Source organism: Armigeres subalbatus, chromosome 3 (assembly GCF_024139115.2).
Source record: "Armigeres subalbatus isolate Guangzhou_Male chromosome 3, GZ_Asu_2, whole genome shotgun sequence".
NCBI classification, from domain to species: domain Eukaryota; kingdom Metazoa; phylum Arthropoda; class Insecta; order Diptera; family Culicidae; genus Armigeres; species Armigeres subalbatus.
Window position 1 is genome coordinate 223,848,000 of NC_085141.1, and position 19,688 is coordinate 223,867,687.

The 19,688-nt window shown below is 38.2% G+C and overlaps 1 protein-coding gene across 14 annotated transcripts in view; it reads left to right on the forward strand.

The window, feature by feature from the left end:
* The window catches only part of LOC134220273 (disco-interacting protein 2), a 571,865-nt gene that overhangs the window by 321,018 nt on the left and 231,159 nt on the right, over positions 1–19,688 (forward strand). For 10 of the 14 annotated variants that reach the window (XM_062699273.1, XM_062699274.1, XM_062699276.1 and 7 more), the window contains exon 1: positions 8,634–9,063. The exons of the other annotated variants lie outside the window; for them this stretch is intronic. The gene's annotated coding sequence lies outside the window, so the exon portion shown is untranslated. Of the gene's footprint in view, positions 1–8,633; positions 9,064–19,688 lie in introns of those variants that run through there. 14 annotated transcript variants of the gene reach the window in all.

Below are 19,688 nucleotides of genomic sequence, written 5' to 3' on the forward strand. Positions count from 1 at the left end.
TCCAGGAGGAGATCGGCCGGCTGACAAACAATAAATCCCCTGGAGTTGATCAACTACCAGGAGATCTGTTCAAACACGGTGGTGAGGCACTGGCTAGAGCACTGCACCGGGTAACTACCAAGGTTCCGGATAAACTGTGGATCAAGGCGACGATGGATCGGGTGATTTGCGTAGTTCGAGTTTTAGGGGCATTCTCGAATCCCTTAGAAACGCGCAGAGGGTTACGGCAAGGTGATGGTCTTTCGTGTCTGCTATTCAACATCACTTTGAAGGGAGTGATACGAAGGGCAGGGATTAACACGAGTGGTACGATTTTCACGAAGCCCGTCCAGTTATTTGGTTTCGCCGACAACATAGATATTATGGCGCGTAACTTTGAGAGGATGGAGGAAGAGGAAAAGCGAAGCTAAACGGTCATCAACACGTCGAAGACGAAGTACATGATAGGGAGAGGCTCAAGAGAGGACAACGTAAGCCACCCCCCACGAGTTTGAATTGTTGGTGACAAAATCTAGGTGGTTGTAGATTTCGTGTACTTGGGCTCATTGGTGACCTTCGATAACGATACCAGCAGAGAAATTCGAAAACGAATTATGGCAGAAAATCGTACGTACTTTGGACTCCGCAAAACGCTCCGATCGAATAGAGTATCCACAAAACGCTTTTTATACCGGTAGTTCTCTACGAACACGAGACCTGGACGATGCTCGTGGAGGACCAACGCGCACTGGGAGTTTTCGAAAGGAAAGTGCTGCGTACCATCTATGGTGCGGTGCAGATGGCGGACGATATATGGAGGAGACGAATGAACCACGAGTTGCATCAGCTGTTGTGAGAACCATCCATCGTTCACACCGCGAGAATCGGAAGACTGCGGTTGGCCGGGTACGTAGCCAGAATGTCCGGTGAAAATGGTTCTCGACAACGATCCGACGGGAACAAGAAGGCGAGGTGCACAGCGGGCAAGGTGGATCGATCAGGTGGAGGACGATTTGCGGACCCTACACAGACTGCGTAGTTGGCGAAGTGCAGCCATGGACCGAGCTGAATGGAGAAGACTTTTGTGTACTGCACATGGCACTCCGGCCTTAGTCTGATAATAATTTTAAACGTTTGACCGTCTTCATCACTGCACGCGCGGCCTAACAAGAAGACCAACAAGACGCAAGTCGTCGGGCCTGAAGAAGCTACCAGCCAGCCTGTGCCTTCGGCACAACCCGATCAGGAATACATAACAAAATTATAACTCAATTCTATCAATGGTTGTTATTTAAAACAACGTGTGTTATAATTAGATAATTCGATAAAAATGTGTCTTCGGCCAGATTTATTTCATATCAAAATTATAACAACATTAGTTATGTATATTTACACAAAATAATTGCCTACATTTTTTGATATTGGAAAAAAGCGGAGGTAATCACCTCCAGTATAACTTGAATCAATGTTCGATGTTAATAGCTAGTAAAAAGTTAATTGCCTACATTATGGATGGAAAGCCGGCGTTGTAGCGTACCACATTTTTATACGTGATGTAGGCAATTACCATGGAAGTAGATTTTTGTACCTCATAATCATATCAACAGTTGTTATAATGTTGAAATGAAGGTTACAACCTCTGATATAATTATGTTACGGCTAGAGGGAATTTTGATATAATTTTTGTTATTTTAACAACTAACCAGCCAATTTTATAACACATTTTGTTACATTATTTTTCTGAAATAAATAACTCCCCTTGTTATAATTTTGTTATGCATTCTTGATCGGGAAAGGACCGAAAATCCCTGGCAGCTGGTTAGTAGAGGGCAAAGCGAGAGTCGGACGTATCCCGACTGTAACCTGCCAAATTGCTTACATTGGAAATTTACCTAAATTTACTGTACATAATAAATTATTCATAAAACCTTACTTACTTTTTACATAAACTACTAGTTATTATTGCTCTAAAATTATATTACTAGGAATGAACTTAAAAGTAACGGAATTGAATTAAAATAAAACTGAACACTAAAACATCGAATATTGAAATACGGAAATCATCCTGCACATCCCTACACCCATCCTGAAACACTCCCGTAACGCACCGTTGACATCGACTGTCGCGACAGTTCACGACCACTGTATCACTGATCGTCGGCAAACACCAACATCACGGACGAACGGTAAAAACCACCGGACAACGAAGCAACGAGCTCTCTTTGAGGTAAACCAACCACCTCATGTTCCTTTTTTTTCTAAAAAAGTTTTACTTTTCTCTTTTGTCACACAGGGACCATTTAAGTGGCCGAAGTAAGAGTCGCGTGTGCAATTTCGTACTGTCTCAAATTTTGAGCAGAAAAGTGACGTCGAGTGTTCCTTAGCGGACGGCCGAAAAACTAATCACCGGTGAGCCCTTTCCCACCATTTTGGCCCAGTTGCTGCAGCCAAAAGGAAGCCAGTGCGTGAAGAAGCCATCCCGACTAGAAGAGCATAACAGAAACTGAACACAATTTTAACATATTGTGATATTTATAACTTATTTTGATACAATTTTGTTCTTAGCAGCATTATCTTTCAAATGTTGTAACAGGATTTTATCATAATATGATTGAAAAAATGCTTAACACCGAATTGCCCAACAGTAGGCAATTAAAATAGATGTTGCTAAGTCCCTAGCCATACCCGACTAGAAGGTCATATCAAAATTATATCATCCTTTGTTATTATGTTATGCTAAATTTTTATAACAAAATTTGTTAGAAACATGGTGCAGGATGTTGTTAAAATATCTAAATTTCTATCAAAAATTACACTACTGGAAACAAAAAACTATCAAATTTTGTTTCAATTTTATCATAAAAATAACAAATTTTGATAAACATTTATAACAGAATCAGATACAAAATATATTGTTTATTTGCAGTTGGATTTTTTTACAGGTCGTGATAAGTCTCCAGATTGTGATCAACAATCAGAAATTTTTGTTTTTATATGTACAAGAATATTTTTCGAGAACATGAAACTAACAACATTGCAATAAAAGCAACCTTTTCAAATTATATCAGCATTGTGATATCTACCCGACTAGAAGAGCATAACAGAAACTGAACACAATTTTAACATATTGTGATATTTATAACTTATTTTGATACAATTTTGTTCGGGATTCGCGTACACGCGGAGTCACCGAAGAGCAACGCCATCGCTTGGCTCGGGAAAAAGTAGCCTTTACCCCGGCGCACGGAAAGTATATTGTCCGTCATTGAGTGAACCTACGTAGGATAAATGAGCGGTGTGCCATTTTTTCACCGTCGAGAAGTTTTCGCACCCCCGGGTGTGGTGTCATCGTGGAGGTTACCTTTGACCGTTTACCATCGTCAAGAACGGCCCCTCAAATCTCCCGGATTCTGGAATCGACGCGTTCCGCAGCGGTGTTCCGACAACCCTCTGACCAACGAGAAAAGGCCCGGGAGAATGGAGTGTCGAAGCCTAACAGTCGCCAAAGCCAGTGCCGCTGGTCGATCACCGTCGTCGGGAAGTGAAAGGGTATGTCATTAAATTCCTACCTTACTCCTCAGAATGAGAACATGACCAAATAATGTTATTAATAAGAATATAATATGTAAATCCAACCTACATGATTATTAGTTGCCCATCATTTACTATCGATGATTTCCCTTATATTTTTCTACTAGTTTGCTCCACCTCGTGCATTATATTAGGGAAGTCTTTCCGCCAGTACCCCTCCAATTTCTCCCAAGAGCGATCAGAAAACGACCCTGAGGTCACTAAAGGGTAGACGTAAGTCCCCCAGCAAAAAGTTCCTCTAACACGACCTGCATAGTAAATAAACGACAGGGCGAGCCCTTGCAGGTCAAAACCGACAAGGCAAAATGCAGTCCTTAAATCGATGCGGGCAGCCGAAACACTTTCGGCACTGGGAGATGACGTGCGAAGCGTCAGACGTACCAAAGCCGGGGAACTGATCTTGGTGCTGAAACATGGAGCACAAGCGAGCGGTACGGCTCGTCATCGCCTTCGGTACGGATCGCCATCGCCTTCATGTAGAACTATATGGATAAATCCATTGAATCCGGACAATTGAATCCTATCATACATAGTTATCAACTTGGGCGCTTTGAGTTCTAGCTGTGCTGTGATTTATTCAGTGATAAAGTCCAGAAGGAAGCGTCAACTCGGAAAACTCAATCTGTACCGTAAAGTGGTGGTAACGTTACCTTCGACAATGCGGTGGAAAAGCAGAATTTGTTATCACCATTGGCTACAGGATGTATTTAAAGCTACCCTACTCAGTAGTTAGGATTTAATTCTAGTAGCACGCGTCAGATTTTACTTGTGCGTTAACTCATGAATTTACTTTGATTATATTTTACAGGCAAGCGTTGTTAGAAATCATTTCGCTTGAAAATAACAATAAGTGTTTAATTGAATGTTGCGTGCTTCAAATATGTGCATGAAAATAAATTGAAAATTACAAAATATATTTACCCAATTGACTAATATTTTTTTCATTGAAATATGAAATCAGAGTAATAATTTTGCCATAAATATGCTAAAATGTAGCTAATATATTGTTTTGTTCTCTTATGTGTATTTTTCAGGTATGTTTACGATGTAGTGGATCATGCCTTTATAACGGTGTTTCAATATCACATAGGGTAAAAACGGTAAGAAAAACACTAATATTGAGTCATACCAGCTAAGGACTGATGTTGGTAACATTAAAAAGTGTAAATGAATCCAATCCTGAACGCATTTATTTTTGTTAAAGAATTATAATAACTTATTCAAATTAAGACTAAAAGTGCTATACAGAACGGTTCAAATTTGTTCGTGTAATACTCGCATGTTACTGGTTACTGGTCACGTCACGTTGATTTTTGTTTTATTGTATGTCAGTCGGATTATCATCGAAAACCTTTTTCATCTGGTTTTTGTCAGGCATTCTGACTATATGCCTGGCCCATCGTAGTCGTCCAATTTTCTCGATGGGATAATCCGAAATACGTGAATATGCATTAGAATAGTACAAACATGTCTTCTTCTTCTTCAATGGCTCTACATTCCATCTGGAACTTGGCCTGCTTTTCAACTTAGTATTCTATTAGCATTTCCTCAGTTATCAATTGAAAGCTTTTCTAAGCCCGCCATTGCATGAGTATGTATCTTCTTGTGTGGCAAGTACAATGGATACACTATGCCCAAGGTGTCGAAAGTTTCCAACACCGGACCAAGAATCGAACTCGTCATCTCCGGATTGGCAATCCCACGCCTTTGCTCGCAAGGCTACTGGAGACCGGACCAAGAATCGAACTCGTCATCTCCGGATTGGAAATCCCACGCCTTTGCTCGCAAGGCTACTGGAGACCCCTGAATAGAAACTTATGTTTTGGGCTAATAAGTGTTGTTTTTATACTGTTTTCTACTTATGAGGTAGATTTTAAAAATTTACTAATTATATTCAATATAACAATTTAATCAATCGTTACACTTATCAGTTTTGGTCTTCCCAATTAACCGAAAGACCACACATCACGTTTCGCAACGCATGACTGCATTTTCCTTCAAGCTCCCATCTAATAACAACCATTTGCACCAATAACTTTATCCTCGGGCCAATCCATCTGGTAACCGGCGATCAGCTTCCGAAGAATCCCTATTTCTTCCGTTTTATCTCACTCCAATTACCATCGTTTTCGTCGCCCCTTTGTAACTCTTTCTCCACTTAACCGCATTATTTTTAATTCGCCCCATCACCCACCGACAGGCACTAGAGATAGACACTCTTCAGTTTTTCCTCTTCCTTACACGCCTGTCAAGCAGCGGAGCAACGCATACGAAGAAGCTAGTCGTTCATCCTTGCCTCTGGCGAACGCCGAAGCCACACATCCACCAAATCAGCCACGAACCTATCTCCGCGTCTTTTCGAACGTCTTCGAGAAAACCAGTTTTGTGTAGCATAAACTGGATGCTGGCTGGGTGCTGCACATCGCATCACGAAGCGCCTAAAATACCAACCCATCACGCCGGGTCCAGCAGACCCAGCATCATCCCCTCGTGTAACCAACCACCCCACCCAACCCGGATCGGATCGATACCTGCCAGCAGCATAGGTGCGGAGCGGGATCCAGCATAAAGACGACGACACAATTCCGATCGCGTGGAGCGCCGCTGCACACTGGTTCAGACGCCTTCAAAACGTGCGTTTTTTAGTTTTCGACCTGAAAACTACATTTTAGAATCATGATGTCCTCAGAAGAGTTGAAGGATATTTTTTGGGCTTTCTTTTGATAAGAAAACATCAATGTTCTATCCACCTCAAAAGGTGGTATGAAATAAAGAAATTACGCAGATGTGCAAAACTAGTGGTTGTCCTCTGCAATGGTACAAAGAATGTGAATTGGAACATCTTTTACGAATACACAATATTGGAATAACGGTTTTGTAAGGAATTAGAGCACTTTTTGTATGAATGACCCCCAAAAATCATATTTTGAGCATAACTTTTTTGGAAATGATTTTAGCACTATGGTTTATTCTAGAAAGTTGTGCATAATGACAAAAAACATGTTTGTCTAGAAGACTACTTTGATCTATCTTGAAACCTGTCAAAGTTATTAAGGAATCTTTAGAAAAAGTAGTCAATTTTCACAACAACATACCATGAAAAGCGGCAAGAGGCGGCAAGCCAAACAGCCACCATCTGAAAGATTCGGTTTTAAGCTACCGAATGCACAATGTTTTGTTTTGTTCCGTCGTGTTCCACTATTGTTTTGAAGCAACTTAAAATAGTCCTTAATGTACGTTTTTCAGTACAACTGTTACGTAAACAATTAAAAAGTGGCTAACATGATTGGTTATTTATTGCATAGTAACAATCTCCATCAAGACGAAACAGCCACATTTAAGACGAATGGATGTCATTTGTCGAGATTGTAACCATGCAATAAATAACCAATTATGTTAGCCACTTTTTAATTGTTTACGTAACAGTTGTACTGAAAAACGTACATTAAGGACTATTTTAAGTTGCTTCAAAACAATAGTGGAACACGACGGAACAAAACAAAACATTGTGCATTCGGTAGCTTAAAACCGAATCTTTCAGATGGTGGCTGTTTGGCTTGCCGCCTCTTGCCGCTTTTCATGGTATGTTGTTATGAAAATTGACTACTTTTTCTAAAGATTCCTTAATAACTTTGACAGGTTTCAAGATAGATCAAAGTAGTCTTCTAGACAAACATGTTTTTTGTCATTATGCACAACTTTCTAAAATAAACCATAGTGCTAAAATCATTTCCAAAAAAGTTATGCTCAAAATATGATTTTTGGGGGTCATTCATACAAAAAGTGCTCTAATTCCTTACAAAACCGTTTGTCCAATATTGTGTCTTCAGAAAAGATGTTCCAATTTACATTCTTTATAACATTGCAGAGAACAACCACTGCTTTTGTACATCTGCGTATTTTTTTTTATTTCATACCGCCCTTCAAGGTGGATAGATCATTGATATTTTCTTATCAAAAGAAAGCCCAAGAAATATCCTTCAACTCTTCTGAAGACATCATGACTCTAAAATGTAGTTTTCAGGTCGAAAACTAAAAAACGCACGTTTTGGGGGCGTCTGAACCAGTGTGCGCTGTGGATGGTTCTCTCGCTCTATTAAGCATTTAAGGCTCGCGCGCACACGTTTAGCTCAATAATATTGTTACGGCGATCCCGATCGCTATGTGCTGCGCCGTTTCTCTTCATCGAGTTTCATGGGCGCATTTGCATTTGCGACTTCGCGAGTGTTTTGTTGGAGTTTTGTTTTGAACTCTCTTTCTTATGCTGTTATGCGTTACGGAACACGCTAAGAAGTTTGTATACAGAATAAACTTGAGCATAAATTTGAACATTTATTTATAACACATTTTTTATTTATAATTGCTTAAGAGTAGAATTTTGTTTGTAATTGCTTAAATAACAAATTAAAAATTTCAAACAACTTTTCATGCAGTTACATAGAAAATTTGAACGAATGTTTTGTTCATAAAACGACTCAAAAAACTTTTTTTTTTTTTTTTTATTAGCTTTATTAAGGAGACTTGCAGCCCCAGGCTGGCTCGCCTCCGAAACTCAAAAAACTTCTTTTATATTTGATGTTTAATACTAAATTCGTTATTTATTTATTCTATAACGCATTAAATGTAATTTTATAAAATATTAAAGTCAAGTTATACTTGAAAGATACGTGTAATCTGAATTCATCTGTAAGTTCGTCTTCAGCATTTCGAGATCATTCAACTTATTTCTTAATGTATGTTTGAATATACCACCTTTTTATGATCGAAATAAAAATGTGGCAAAACATTTTTTTTATACAACTATCCCAAAAACATAACATATTATGTTGTTATAAACTAGCTGATACTTTGTACTTGATTTATTTTTCTAATTAGAGTACTTTTTGTCGAAAACAACTTGACTTGGTTCAAGTGCATGCGTTACGCTACTTTTGCTCTCTTTCGTTCGTCGTTTGGTTGGCGAGCGATCATTGAAACGAAGAGAGATCTTGTTTACTGAGATTGTGCCCGCGCGCGTGAGGCGCTACTTGATCATGCTCATTGCTACTCAGTGCATCGTGGTTACTCGTCGCGATCGGTTCGGTTTGTTTTCGGTGTTACCGGACAGGTTTATCGTTTCTGTATCTTGTTTTTTTTTGTGTGCTATGGATATTTAGAAGTGTTTTTACATCCTGTGTTTAGTGTTTTTGGATTCTACGTCGCTTGACCCTAAATGAATATTTGTGTGAACCATCGATAAGGATACCTGGATAATGTGTAACAGTGCAGAAGAATTATTGTTATAAGAAGTGAAATACCATAACGAATATATTATACAAAATTGAATTATTGATAAGTGAAGTGAAGGGTTAATAAAACAACATAGATATTCTATCAAAGGGGTTAGGTGTTATTGTTAACTGAATGCCAGATTCGATTCGATGCACCTTTACAGCAAAACAACCTTGAAAAAAGAAGATTAATACCCCACAGTCAATAAAAGTGAATCGTGAAGTAAGTGTGATCAGCAAAGTACCAGCCAAGATGCAGTTCATCGGCGAGCAGCAGCGGCGCATACACACAAACACCCTCGACGCGAATTTGGAATACTTCTCCTTGCAAATATTGGATTACGCGGCGTGCCGCAGCCGATGGTCAGTCGGCACGCCCGCCCACAACTTTTTTGGAGTACCATTGTCACCACCATCATTGCCGCCTTCGCAGACACATAGCCCAGCACTTAATTGCAGTTGATGGAGAGGTGCATTTCATAATCCTTGCTGGCACTTAAGTACAATATTTTCGACCCATATTTTTTGGTCCCCCTCGCTTTTATACACGTCTTGTGGTTTCGAGATTTATCTCAAGTACTCTACTACTCATCTTTTGGCACTATAATGGACTGAAACAAATCATCATCATCGTCTTGAATGTTTGTCAATGGTATGGTGACCGACGACGTAGCAGCGAAGCAATCCGAACTAGCAGCCGAAGAAAGGCAATTAAAGTTTTTCGCAATATAATATGTATTGACGACTTCGTGGCAGTTGGTATTGAAATTGTCTTCTTCTGTGTGCGGCTGAAGCCACAGCGTTGGGTATTGGGTCATCACAGTGGGGAATTAATGAAGGCCAAAAAGAAAGGCTTGGAAAACGTCTTTGCTCATATTCTAATGACATTTATTATTAAGCTATGCATGATATTTTGCTTAATCAAATCAAATTTGAGGTATTATCTTCTCATTTTAAAATATCTATGACGTAACGAAAAAAAATATGTTGCGTATTACTTAATGTATAAACGAATAAGTTTATTCATTTATTCAATGATTCGTCTTCGACTGGGCCGCACGGACTACTACTTAAAATCTAACTTATTTAAACTAACAATAAATGTTACAGTCATTTACGCATGTAAGACAGCTTTATGACTGTGAGTCGAATGATGGTGCGGTGTCGGTACAGCGACCCTGTCGGTTGGCTGTTCAAATGTTTTATCACTATCACTAACGCTATCACTTTTTGATTGACGAACTTTAATAACCATAATCTTATATTTCTGCGTTCAGAACCTGTCATGAACTCTCCAAAGCACCAAGTATGTTGTTATTATTATGGCCTTTGAAAAAACATCAAAATTGGTATACCTAATTAAAAAATATGGACTTTTTTCAGAACCAGTGTTTTGAATTTCCCGAAGATAATCATACCAGGGTCATACCAGTATCGAATGGTTGTTGACCAGTATGAGACGTCAACATTTAAATCAAGATAGAAAAGTTTTTTTTGTTGGCTTTGTGAACGTGAATTTTAACATAGCAGGTTAAATCTTTACCTCAAAGAATGTTCAACTTTTGAAAAATTGGCAATATTTGGCCCATAAAGACCAAACGCAAACTGCAAAAATTTCATACATTTTTATTGACAAAAATCCATTAATTTAAAGAAGAATTAAAGAAGATTGATAACTGATACTCAGTTAACCAGAAACGTCATCGAAAACCGATTACTTTTCCAAATGCGCGGCAGGCGATCATTATTCTATTCTGTTGCAGTTTGAGACAAACGCTTGTTGCGAGTTGAGTTTGTCCCAACATTCACACGTGAGGACAATGTTGTTGTTTTACAGTAAGCACCAATCATCAAGGAAGAGCCTACAACCCTATTTTGGTCTCTCAATGTGGTGAACGTCTTAGATAACTAGGAATTGCTATTTCCCCTAAGTCATTTGGTCATATTGTCCCCATAGTCATATTGTTTCTCATTTTTTTTGTGAATAATTGGGGACTCTTTACTCAAGAACAATTGAGCACAAACTTTGCATAGAGTCTTCGATAGCGGATGAGAACGTTTTATAATGGAGGATTCAGTTCCAACGGTTTGTAATAAGCGTTTGATTATTTGGTTTTAACATCTATTCGGTTCAAAAGTTTGATAATGAGAGAGCTCCCCTAAAGCGCTTTTTATAGTAAACCATATCTCCAATGTAATGCTGAATAGTTTCTATCATGAAGTAAGATGATCATTCCTGGACGAATATTTGGATGCATTCTTTAATTTTTCTTTCGCAGCTGTAGAGTAGTTTGATAATCATTACTCCAGGCACGCTGAAAATCATCACGCATCTTCTTCAAATGTTGACAACGATTGAAATAGTTTGCAATGATGTTTTCCAAAGACGGTTCAGCTGCGGCTACGAGATGTCTTCCGATTAAATAATGGGCAGGAGTTATTACTAAAGGGTCGCTTGGATCATTTGATTTACTGAAAAGCGATCGGGAGTTTAAAGTACTTCAAATGTTAGTTTCGTGTGGGCTGGAGACTAATTACAGGTAGATTGCATTTGTGAACTTGCACACGCTTTGATTGTCCTGTGTCGGGTTTGTTTCATCCAGAAAGGCTCTTCATAATGAATTACAATGACAAAAAAATATGACGGTGGAACAATTTTGGTTTCTGGTAAATTTCCCATAATTTGCGAAGTACTTTACGGATCTGCGCGGAAGCATTTAATGTAGCTTCGAGTACCTTGCCTTTGAAAAAAATATATTTGTATTATAGGATCTTTACACGGTAATTTTTTTTATATTTCGATTCAAAAGGTAGCTTAGATCGATCAAGACGATCTAACGCATTCCATTCGTGTTAATTGGGCGAAGATTAAGTATTAATTCTTTTGCAAGGTTTCATTGTTTCATACTCTGCGAATTTCATCGTCGGGATTGACGTGCTGTATGACTTTGAAAATAGCTTCTCAACTACATAATGGTAGATAGCTTTTTATATTCATGAGCAGATTGTTCTTTTCGGCGATTTATATCTATATACAAAAAATAATAATTTCTGTCTGTCTGAACCCTATAGACTCGATTTGTATGCAGAGGCTTTTGGGCCGGGGAAGGTTCATAAGATAGTTCGAGACCCCTCTCTCCTTTGGAAAGAGGGGCTCCCATACAAATGAAACCGAAATTTCTGCATAACTCGAGAACTAATCGGAGAATAAATCAATTTTAGGCGAAAGGAAGTTCATCGGGTCTGCTAGTTTTGAATAAACTACGAAACAAGGGCCATTATTCGTTGAATTTTCGGCAGTTACTAAATTTGCGAAAAGGTTCAATCCTAACAATTGGATTGGCTATTAGTGGATTGATTTCAAGAACAAGTTTTTCTGGAATTTCTTCAATTTCATCGAATATAATATGCTTTTTTTCAAGGAAATTTGGTCCATTCCACCAAAGGTTGTTTGCTGAAGGTCACTGTCCTCTAGAAGCGGTATCCGCAGGATTCGATTCTGACTTGATGTAACACCATTTGAACTCACTTGTTTGATCTCGAATATCTGGAATACGGTTTCGAACAAATTGCTGCAACTTGTTGGCGTTTTAATTCATCCAAGCCAGAGCTATTTTACTATCGAACCAAAGTACTACTTTTTTAAACTGCATCTTGATGGATGGGATTAAACGTGTTAATAGCAGGGCAGCTCAGAGTCCTTTTCTTGGAATTGACAATTCTTGCTACTTTGGACTTGCTGTTTTAGCTGTTCTGTTTTTGAATATGAGTCTGAGATAGTCGCAGGCTCCATGTGCTCTACTCGAAGCTTGCAGAGGCTCCAAGTAATTTATACAAATATGCTTCATCGAACTTCACTCGTCTTGGAACTTGTATCTGATTAAGCAGGGATGAAGCATTTCGAAATTCGATCCATTGTTTTTGATTTTTAGTTTCTATCCAATCAAATCCAATCTTGAGTTTTCATCACGCTAATTTTCACCTACTTAGTGACTGAGTAAAATTGTATTGCTCTCTCTTTCTATCTCACGGAAATTTTACTCAATTTCCGTCAAAAGCAGGACAACTCAAAACTATGAGTAATCCTGCTTTTGACGGAAATTGAGTAAAATTTCCGTGGGAAGAAAAGAGATAGCAATACAATTTTACTCAGTCACTGAGTAGGTGAAAGTTAGAGTGATGATTGTTGAAATAACAACTATGTGGTTATGACTACTGGTGAAAATATGCCGAGAGGATCGAACGGTTTAAAAAGGTTGTTGTTTGTGCAACCTAAGAACTACACGACACTTAAAGACAAGGTGTGAGACAAGACATAACACTTATTGTTTTTACAATCGTCAAATGAGTTAAAAATTACCTTTTTGTCGACCGGTTTCCGACGCGATATCGATATTGTCCTGAAGATGGCCGAAACCGATCCAGAAAGGATAATTTTTAATACCTTTGACGTTTGTAAGAACAATAAGTGTTATGTCTTGTCTCGCGTCGCGTCATTAAGGACCGAACAGTCTGGAGACTTCAGAACAAATCTCGCGTACTTATTCAAAAGGACGTATGTGATTTTGTAAACAAAGATTCAAACGTCGATTTGTCAAATCTGATAGCACTCCCACGCAAACCATCACAACAGACAGCTAGGGGAAGCCTTCGGCTACCTGTTGGTGTTGTTGGTTTGCTTGAGAATGCCGTCAGATTGGACAAATCGACGTTTCAATCTTTGTTTACAAAATCACATACGTCCTTTTGAATAAGTACCCGAGAAATAGTTTCTTTTGTTTCTATAATCGAATTCATTTTTGAGTAACATAAGCCTAGTGCCTTGATCACCTCTTTATGACTATATTCTTTAGTAGCTTCTTTTGTGACCAAAGACGATCGACGAGTGACGTGATCAAAGACGATTTGCCATTTTATTACTGATAAACTTCACTTGTGAGCCGCTATCTAATAGAGCACGGTAAAAATGCAATTCACAGCAGAAGATATTATGAAATCAGAGCACTGATAGTTTGTATCGTTTCCATTGGAAAAATCACAATCAAGAATGTTATCGATTTAGTAGTTTGCGTTCGATCATTTAGTATTTTGTTAATAAATCATTCCAGAAGCTGAATTTTAAAATGTGTTGTATGAATGGTGGACTTCTAGTGCGAAGGTTTTTCTACAACTCTGCCTAATTGTTCGTTGTTTGAATTCCACTAGTAACGGAGTTATAGCTATAGTTTCAGTAACTTAGACTAAATGATAACAAAATTCCAATCATTTAGTTAAAGTTACTGCAAGTAGTGCTATAACTCCGTTATTAGTTGACTTCTAACAACGAACCATTCGGCAGAGTTGTAGAAAATCCTTCGCACTAGAAGTCCACCATACACGTGGAATGAGTTATAGACAAACTACTAAATGATCGAACGCAAATGATGATGAAACGCAAATGATCGATAACATCCTTGAATTCACAATTCATATTAACGCTTGAATCACTTGCAGCTATACAATTTTTCTGAGGTTTGAACAAAATTACCCTTGGTTTTAATTTGTAAAGTTCTCAATGAAAAATCGCAATTCTCCAGACCTTGTCTGCGTGACTTTAGAAGTTTCATAGTTGGCAACATGCCCTTTTGTTGCTGCGACTCCCAGGCCTTGCGTGTTGGTTTGTCCGATGCATTTAACAACGAGATAGACAATAATGTGTTCAGATATTCCTGTGAGTCCTTATTTGAGATATCATAAACCTTCTGCAAGACACAACACTTCATCAATCAAGCATCGAAGTTCTTTGAATGATTCTGTTTATATTGTTTTCAGTGAAAGCAGTCCACGAATATGGGTTTAAATTATAACACGATTATTTTTTAATCATTCGGTCAAAATATTCCAGGCTTAATTATAATCACCTTCACTCATGATTTTAGTATCAGATGTTCTGCAGACCCAATCAATGCCTTATCTATATGGCATAATAGCATCTACATCGACTGACTTTCCCATTAAATCTTGAAAAATTGCTTAAAATTTGGCTAATTTTCCTAACTACCATCGAATGTTGGAAGAGGGACGACAAGCATTGAAGCGGTGTCTTTTCGAAAAAGTAACAGCTTTTACTACTGGATTGGCTTGGCCTGACGACTTTACTTGAACAAACTACTTGACTATACCTTTTGACTTAACCGACAGAATGTATCCCTTTCGGTGCATTTTCACTTAGATTGACTTACGGAAATAACAAACCTTAGGATTTTCGTACGGTTCGATTTGGAAGATTCTTTACTTGCTTATATCCGGTTCTAAGGACCATAATATATTCGATAGCGGAGGAGCAAACTAGCGCTGACAATGTATAGTGGTTGCTGACATGAAAAAAACAGCACAAATACCTACATATTGGTTGCAGCAATGCATGAACATAGCCATATTTTGGGGTAATGAAACTTGTGTGCAATGTCGTTTTTGGGAATCCACACACTTAGATTTTATTTCTGCAGCTCGGCAAAAATCCGCACAGCCGTGTGCCAGCAAAATAAAAAACTGAAATTCCGGCAAAAATGATGTTTGTTAGCTGATTTTCGGAAAATTATTTGCTGATTTCCAGCAATTGTGACAGAAATCTCGGCAAAAAACATGTTTGCTGGGGCACGGCTATGCGAATATCGGTAAAAATTGACCATTTTGCTGAGATCCCGGTAAAAAAATTAAGTGTGCAATACATACTCCGTGAAAAACCAGAACAACCGCAATCGAACAGGAAACCAATGTATGGAGCATGGGATTCGCTTTCCATCTTTTATATTCACAGTTTGAAAGCTCAAGATTTGAATACGATCAATAATGACGCTGGCCCCGTCCTTACGATCTATCGGGGAAGCCGCCCATTGGAAACCGAGAACACCTCTCCACCTGCCACAAGTGCATGCGGAATTTTCTTTGGAATCTGTTGAATTTAGGTTCTATGGTAGAGGTTTGCCTTGGTAAATTGATTTCCAATGTGGTAAGAATGTAAAAATGTGTATTCATTATTGAATGTCGAAGTTGAAATCGGGTTGGAATTCATTTCCAAAATATGAAAAGATACCAAGAAAGAGTTTGGAACGGGCCTGGGATTCAACCCAAGACCTCTTGTGTATGAAGCAAAAGTGGTAATCCGTTTATTCTTAAATTTTATACAAAATTTGTCTTCATGGAAGATTAAAAAATAAATATCTCAGGAGTAGATAAATGTGTTTTAGTTTCTTCAGAAACTGCATTAGGTTCTACCGGTTTCCTACCGTTTTACTGAATTTGTTTGAGAAACTGCTGAACTGAAATTTAAAAAAATATTGATCTGTATCGAGGAAATCGAAAGATTTGGTATCAATTCGGTGCAGTCTCTTAAACAAATGATTCAAATGATAATGAGTGTTATTATCATTTAGTATATTGAAGGGTACTAGCGTTTTCTCTGTAAATATAAGACATAGAGCAATGTACACAGATAAAAATATGTTGTGATTTTAAATGTATTTTAATGCACATATTTGGAGCCTGCAAATAAACGTAACTTTCAATCGATCTCACTATTCTTTTAAATCGAAATGAATTTAAACGGTGCTTGCTTGTAAAATTCAATCAAATTTAATTGAATATCAAATGTTATTTCGTTTGATGGGATGAGCTGCAATTTTACACGTCGTTGAATTTTCAAAATTATTTGCTGTGTACCGTTAGACAAAGTTGTAGAGGAAATATGGGCTAGAAGTCCACCATACAGCACATTTCGAAATTCAGTCTCTGGAATGAGTTTTTGGTTGAATACTAAATGACAATGAAATGATAAGTTCAATCCCTGCTCAAAAGTAGATAGTTTTCTTTCATTGTCCCTGAAGTACCAACTCTTTCATAACTCCAACGGCCATTGTCGTTCATTTATCGGTCACCATTGTCGTTCTTTCAAAACTCTTCGAGGTGCTTGTTTGCCTTATATATTCATACCTTAATTTTGTCTGCCAAAACGAACGACATTCGCTCACTATGCATCAGCCAGTGCAGCGCCCCCATTAAGCCCTATTGCGCACATTGGGACCTCATACAACGAAGCGAAACCGCGACGACGAAGAGGTAGGTCGTGATTCGCAAATCACACCCAAGTCGGTGCGCGGCAAAGGAGCACCCCTTTTTCGGCGAGCCGAATGAAATTGATATTTGGTTGCACATTTTTTTTTCTCTTCTTCAACTTGCAATCACCAACCATTCATTCGTAATATAAAAGGTGCTGCACTTCAGATTCGCTGTTCGTACCCCTACGCTGCTTTTCTCAATGCTCAATGAGTTGCTCCAATCTTCTGCGGAGATCCACTCGAAACAGCTCCATCGCTCGGATCGGAGCCAGAAAATCTGACAGGGAAGATGTATTAATGCGATTAATTTTTATTCGTCTGAAGTCTTCTACAATTTCCAATCGAACGCTTGTGTAGACAATTTGCCATATACCGAAACAGAAAGATTCTTCCACCTAATCCCCCAATGCACCAATATCCTATCCACTGGAACCGGGCGGCATAAAAACCGAACCGGGATTCGATAGCTAATGATCGCGCAGATCGTTATCTCTTTCGCTGGGGGTTCGGTTCGGGGTTCGTCGATAGCTTCGACGAACCTTCATCACATCGCGCCGAGTCAGGTCGTCGAGCCGGTGAAGCATTCAGCTGTTGTTTGGTTTGTCGCAAATTCTTATTTTTTTCGGAACCGGTTCTCTGTGGAGCACGAACCGGGCGGCGGCAGGACAGCGCCAGCGAGCCAGCCAGCAGCGAGATCGGGATCAATAACTTCGAAAGCTTTCAAAACGAAATGGTCACAGTTTAGTTGGACACGTTTCTGGATGGTCACAACGGTGGCGGCGATATTTGCCTACGGGTTCAATTTGGGTTTACGAAGGCAGTCACTCCGGTAGAAAGGTTCGATTGATTTATGGTACCGTAAAATGTTCAACATTTTATGATAGACATGGCTCGAATGGCTGGATGATTGATATTTGGAGTTCAGTTGGATCACCTTTATTTAGGATTTCGTGAGCGTTCCGATAAACGTTTTGTATATTCATAAGATCTAAAACAAACGTTGAAGCCAAATCTGTTCTACCCGTGCCCGTTAATGAAAAGTCGTTGAATTGTAAATAATGATTTCTAGGATGGTGTTGATTTGAAGAACAAGAATATAAATCACCCTCGGTTTAAATAGTAGGGGTTTTTGATTCGTTATTTAGATTTTTTTTTTGTAGTTAATCCGAGTAGATAATATACTGAAATTGAGAAGTTTTTCCAATTTTTTTCAATTTAATGGGGCTGCATAATTTTTAATTTTGTTTTTTGTCTTTATTTGCAAGATTTTCGGCCCTGGGCTGGTTCATCTCAGAATTTTCAATTAATTTACATTTGCTTCTGCCCCTTCTGTGTTATAGAATATCAAAATGATTATATACCACTAAATTATCTTCATTTGTAACTTGAGAACCCGCGATGAAGAAGATAATTAAGCTTTATATCATTAATTTATCCACGCATGTGAAACGAATGTCTGGATTTGAGCCCTGGCGAGCATAGCAATAGCATCTCGAATGATTAACCTCAAAAGATAAACCTATTATTTGTAGAATATCCACTTACCAGCACGATATAGCGTGCGTTTCGTTTTTCAATCCCGCCCATAACCTGCACTAATTTGTATCACAGTCAGTATCTTCATTTGTCTATACGTATGCGAAATTACTTAACCACAGTTATGAATGTTCGTCGATGTCAGTGATTATGAATTCAATTTCGATTCATGATAGAGATAAAGTCCGAAAGCAAGAGGAATTTAGTGGAGTGAACAAACAATCGTGCATATTTTGGGTGATGGCCAAACAAAATGTTATGATTGAATGGCAAGGTAAAGTATACAATGTTCAATGTACCGATTTATAAAACCTTTAAAATTAGTGTGCATTTCGGGATTTTTTTTTCCACGGAAATTCTTCTGTTTACTCAAATAATCCATAAGTTCAACTAAATCATATTCTGGAATAATACTTCTGAATTTCCAAGGTATTTTTTTCCCCAAATTACCACGAGAAATTCTTCCGAATTATCATGGAAAACATTCCCGAACTTCCACGGCAAATTCTTTTGAATTTTCTTGGGTAATTCATTTTCTTTGATTATAGAGTTTTTTATAGGGATCATTGCTCATTGAATAGAGATCTACATTTTTCATACTAAAGCCTGTCCACGTTAAATTTCGGACACTTAGCTAATGTCCAATCGATCTGTCGTCATTTAATCAATTTTGGCATGTTTAAAACATGCTGAAAGCAGCACATAAAGCAGACAGATTCAGCTGTCATGTAAATTGATCGTCTCAGTGGTTTGTGAAAATTTTGAAAATTTTCAAAAATCGTTCTATACGATGGGTGTCCGAAATTTAACGTGAGCAGGCTTTATATGCAGTCATTTGTTTTTGTGAATTACTTGAATCCACAAATTGATAACCCAACTGCATTATGTACATTATTTAATTTGATAACCTATTTTTTTATATCTTTATTAGAGGGATTCACAGTCCTAGGCTGGCTCATCTTCTATCTATATAAAAATGAGTTTGCATTTCCTTTGAGGCAATATTTTTCATTTTTCAAGGCGGATTTTCAAGATTTCTTCACTGATCAATTCATCTTGGGATCAGCTGTGTTTATATATATGAAAAGATAGAACATTCTGCTGGAAAAGTTAAACAAATGTAAAAATACTACGATTGCACGAGTTCTGGAGGAAACATCAAGCTTGGACTGAAATCGATCTAGAGGGCGACGACTAAACAATTGGCATTTAGAAC